Raw genomic sequence first — 5,153 nt, forward strand, 5'->3', positions numbered from 1 at the left:
GGGGGGGGGGGGGGGGGGGGTAAAGAGTGGTTATCTGAGTGACTGTAGTCGTTCTATCAGCTCCAACCAATCTGTCCATTCTCCTCTGACTCGCTTTTTTTGGCTGCATTTTGTGGAGATCTGACACCAACAATCATGTCACTGTCAAAATCACGGAGATCACATTTTTTCTTCATTATGAAGTTTGATGAGAACATGAACTGAAGCACCAGACCTGTATTTGCAGGATTGTATATATTGCACTGCTGCCAAATGATATTTGATCGAATAACCTGTTCCTAAAGTGCTTGGTGAGCATACATTAACTCTACTACTAATTATCTTTCTTTCACTATGAAACAACATAACAACTCAATTAACTTGCTGATGTGACCGACGGCAAGAGCAATAACTGTACATAAATATTACATTCTCCACTGAATAGTAAATTATCTGAAAACATTGTAATATCCTCAGAGGTGACACATGTATATCATAAAATCAGCTCTGTACTTCGTCACCTTTAAAGATTATTGCAATTTGAAAAACAAGCTGGTCCATTCCCACACAGCAAAACCACCTGCACAGTAAAATTTGCATTATTAAAGTAACACTTGCCTGTGTATATTTGGTCCCATTCAGAACTGGTGTTGAATTAACTCTGAATACAGTAAAAAAAAATTATATATATATATATATATATATATATATATAGTTATATATATATAGTTATATGTTGTATGTTGTATTTTGTTACTTGAACATAACACTAGAAGTTAGATAACTCTGGAGAGTGTAAATATTCTCAGACGTGTTGATAATTTAGTGATTAAGAATCATCTCTGATTAAGTTAAATTCCAATGCTCATTAAAACTGCATTATTAATCGCATAATTAAAAGTCAAGACTGGAGGATAAAATAACTAATAAGTGAACGCTTCTGTGTTGATCATCTACTCTAGAAAAAGCAGCTTTTCTAACACCCATTATCACTACACAGTGTCTAGGACACATCTCACTGTTTGTGAAAATAAATCTCATTGGTGTTAATTTTACACTTAATTTTTGTAGTGTCAAATTACATCCAACCAAATTTGTTTTCAGTAATACTTTTTCAAATATAGCCAGCTCTTCTTTAAATGAGTAAACATTGACTTCACTGTAGTTCTGCATAAAATAGAAATATGTAACATAAAAGGAGGACTCTGTGGTTCTCTTCATTTGAACATCAAATAGTTTAAAGTAACACAGATCATTTACAGTATGTGTAGCACCTTCAGAGCCCTGTCTACAGCCTGACCTTAAAGACATGGTGATAGTGATCAAAACAGTTTTCCACTGAGCAACACACTGTCATCTTTCACAGTAAAAGTGTTGATCTTACAAAACACAGGCATCACAAATGCTGCCTCAGTACAGATAATGAAGTCCACTTGGCAGTAAACTCACTGGTTGACAATACAGCTCCAAATTTGGAAACAGTCTCTGGACCTTCTTTGAGCTCACAAAGTGTCACCATCTTTACTGGGCCAACAGTTAATCTGTCCTTGCTAAAGGACTCCCGATACATCTGCCATACAGCTCTGGTGCTTTTTGACTAATGTCTGTGTGATGTTTTAAAGCTTTCGAAAGTAAACTTTCCTAGCTTTTCTTAAAGAAATTGTCTTTGGCTTCATAAGGAATTCATCACCTGAGCAGAACTGGGCTGATGTTCCTTATATTAAGAGAGTGATGCATGATGAAGTGATGCTTTGGTAAGAGACTGATTGTAGGAGATTGCTGCTTGAAGAGCCGATGATGATCAATGATTAAATATTTGATTTAAATGGTCATGACTTCTGAAAGGATGGTGAAAATACAGTGTTAAAGACCATTCTGATTAAAATCAAGTTAACATGTCCATGTGATGTTTTTTTTATATAATACAGGACATATGAGTTAAATAATCATCAACACCATGACTGAGTGTTTCCACCTTGAACTGCAGTGAACCAATGACAGTCTCATAAAAACAGATTCAGACAGCCAGGGTTTCATACGTCACAAAACTAAGGAACCAATCCTGTCAACCTTGTGGGGACAGCGAGAGAGAGTTAGCATTAGTACAGAGAGTGAGAGAGAGTTAGCATTAGTACAACCACTAACACTTTGTCAGTGGGAAAATATTGATCATAGCAGAGTACTAAAACATGTCTGGAGAGGAACTTTAATTCAGACATGTATCCATCTTCATATCCAACTCTCGGCAAGAAAGCAAATAAGTGCATTTTCCAAGATGTCAAACTGGTGCTTTAAGATTTAAACATTTTGATCGACATTGAAGCATAGACACCTCTCCAGCAAAGAGAGGAAGGAGTAAATGCCTAGTACTGAAGCAAACAAGAGACAAGTGGGCAAATGAGCACAGCAAATTATAGTGTTGTGTGTGCATCTTGATAGTTCTTAGTACAACATCTGGATCATCCTCACAACCGTTTGAAAACAATCTTTCCCAAGGAGATAAAAACGACAGCAATATCAAGTTTTTATCTCCACTGGCCTAAACTAGCATCTTTAAACATGGGAAACTTAAGTCTGTCTATCTTGAGTACTTTCAAATCATTAACAAGTGTCTCAAGTTAAAACCATAACAATTTACATCCTGAGTTTTGAAAAGATTACACACATGAATATTAGTCAGGAATTAAAGATTGGGGGGAAATTCCTTAATGTAAAATATATGGCACCTAATTTATGTGCAGTCTTTTTAGAGCCTGAGGGATTTGCAGTTTCAAAGTCTTAATTAAAGAGCTAAATCTGCAAGGCATCTTCTTCTATAGAGGATAGGGGACTTAAATAGGGGACTTAAAATAGGTGGCATCTCTCAAGCCTCCACACCAAGGGGCAACCTTCCGTGACATCACCCATTGGTTTGTTAAATGCCGTTTTGAAGCCTCAAGTTTGGCTTCATGGACGTCACCATCTTGGTTTTTTCGAGCCAGAAGAAATCATATTTGGATGAGAGGGTGGAGCTGGGGAGGAGCGAAGGGGTGGATCTGACCCGTGTCCCTGAGAACATCAACTACGCCCACCTATGACAACACACACCTGGCTGCGCCGCGCGAAGATGCTGCTAACACCGTTAGCTGTCACGATTTGAGATCAAAGTTATAACTAGAAACTAATTGCGTACATCCACATTTGGCAAATACATATGTGAAGAGTAACTTGTAATGTTATTGTAGCTGAAGTTAGCATGTGTGCTAACATTAAACTGCAAAACCAGTGTGTAAAACGTTCTAACCTTGTTTTAAATTGGTTGTGCAGAACATGAACAGACTTCAGAACAGCTTCTCCCTCAGACTGTGAGTCTGCTTCGTGTAAACTGTGTCACACACAAAGACTGATGAATAACAGCTCCTGGACTTTTTGCACCTTACCTCCATCATTTATGGACGGCTGCAATAGCTCAGTCCTGTCAACAGACTGTTGCACTGTCCTCACTTAGCTATGAAGTATTATTTTTACATTTCTACTATAATTTCTACTTGTTACTAAAAACAGATTTATCCACCTCTCTTTATTATGCAAACTTGTTCTGTGACCGTTACGTTCACCTTTACTTTCATCCACAACTATATTGTATTTATTTGTCAGTTACAGTTGATTGTAAAATGCACACATTCTTTTGTACATCTCTCCAGTGGTGTAAATTGTTGAAATTAATGAAGTTTTAATGTGAAATAAAGTTTTTTTTATGAAGCTTTGCTGATGGTTTTCATGGAGCTTGTCTGGTATGAATTTTAACAGTAGCAACATGCAAAGTATTGTAATCACACAACACCTTGATGGAAGTTTTTCCTGAATTTGTGATTAATTACAAGATTGTCCATGTTGGCTTTAATCAACTAGTGTTGCTGTCCTTCAACAGTGGCAATACAGTATCTAGAGGTAGATATTAGAGTTTGTGTTTTTCTATTGTGTCTCAATGAAAACACTAATTCACTAAAGTGTCCTGTTAGATTTATCATGAAGCATATGGTAAATATGAAAAAAGTACAATTTAATCACACTAGGTTTATTTATGAAAAACCTTTTCAATGACAATAACTAAGTTATGAATAAAAGTACATGCACATAAGCTGTACTACACTGACAACTGCTTCAATATTTTAACTGTCAATTTTCAGTTCACACTAAAGAGTGCATTAGGTGAATACATACCTATAAGGTGACAGCATCACATCTATTACGAGTCTCGTTTTGCTCCAGGTTGCAGTTCTGGTGGGTCAGTTCCATCCGTTTCCTACTGAACACCATTTTGATGTTAAATTGGTCAATACTTTCCCCTGTGAAGATGGTGACTGTGCTAGAGCTGAACAGACTGTTATTACTATCATCTATCAACAACAGCAGGAATGAAGTAAAAGGCAAGAAACCAAACCTGTGAACACTGAGACAGAGAGTTTTGCTGCATGTAGGAAAATTCTATCAGCGACTGATTTTTTTCTAATACCTTGATGCTGAGTTAATTGTTAAACTATATTTATCCTCGTCCTGCAAATGTTTTCATGTTTGGGACCAGATATGGTTAGCATAGCAAACACTAAGTTATCAGCTAGCTGGCTAGGTTAGTAAAGTGTATCCGTAATTCACATTAACTCTAATTCTAATATTAATTTGGATGTTGACTGTGTCCATTTCTCAGGTCAAAAACGCACTAGCTTTTAGGGATCATCATACACATTCAAACTGTAGGACGTTCAGAACATAAACATTTACTTACTGAAAAAAAACTTTATATCATCATCTCTCCAGTCTGTTAGTGCCAAAGAACGAGCCATAATTACAGAGACCCGAAAACTTGTTAAAACTAAATAACAGCAAAACTGTGCGAAATCCCTCCTCCATCGAACAATATTGAGAAAATAATATAAATTTAACACAACTGACTCTATATGATGCACCTACAACCAAAGCTCTCCTCCGGTGACTGATCCTGGTGACCGACCTACCGGCCTGCCTCTCTGCTTATCAATCATTGCAGACCAGGCATGTCAATCAAACAGACACGCCCCCAAAAATAGCTGTTTTTAATGCCTAATATCTAATTAATTAGATGATTATTTTCAGATGGACCACCAGAACACTGAACGAGAGGGGTGTGAATTTAGCCCATCACACCAAATTTATTG

Source organism: Seriola lalandi, unplaced genomic scaffold (assembly GCF_002814215.2).
Source record: "Seriola lalandi dorsalis isolate HSWRI2012SDOR001 ecotype SW California unplaced genomic scaffold, Sedor1 jcf7180002055008, whole genome shotgun sequence".
Classification (NCBI taxonomy): Eukaryota; Metazoa; Chordata; class Actinopteri; order Carangiformes; family Carangidae; genus Seriola; species Seriola lalandi.